The sequence below is a fragment of the Oratosquilla oratoria genome, chromosome 1 (genome assembly GCF_046742065.1).
Source record: "Oratosquilla oratoria isolate Oo_2021 chromosome 1, ASM4674206v1, whole genome shotgun sequence".
NCBI classification, from domain to species: domain Eukaryota; kingdom Metazoa; phylum Arthropoda; class Malacostraca; order Stomatopoda; family Squillidae; genus Oratosquilla; species Oratosquilla oratoria.
In genome coordinates, this window is record NC_134777.1 from 106,566,915 (window position 1) to 106,567,311 (window position 397).

The window sequence follows — 397 nt, forward strand, 5'->3', positions numbered from 1 at the left end:
ACTGAGCTCTTCCAGGCGTAGGCTCCTCACCTTTGCTGGTAATCTCAATCTTATCTATCAGATATGATAGATGGATGGATGGATGGATAGACGCGGTGACCTAGTGAGTCACTGCTGGCGACACGGTATGAGGTCACGACCCTCATTCTGAAGAACCTTATTCTACGCCCGCGGTTCTCGACTTGTTTTCACATGTACCCATATTTATGAATTGCTATTCTTTAACACCCTGGGGATGACATCAACACTAAATTTAATCGTTTTGCATCCATTAACCACAAGTGGCTTTCGATTGACATTCCCACAAGTGATTCCCCCGCGACCCACTAGGGGTCCATAGATGGACCACAGGTTGAGAGCCACTGGTCTGGGCCAGGGTCATCTTCCCTTTCCTTTT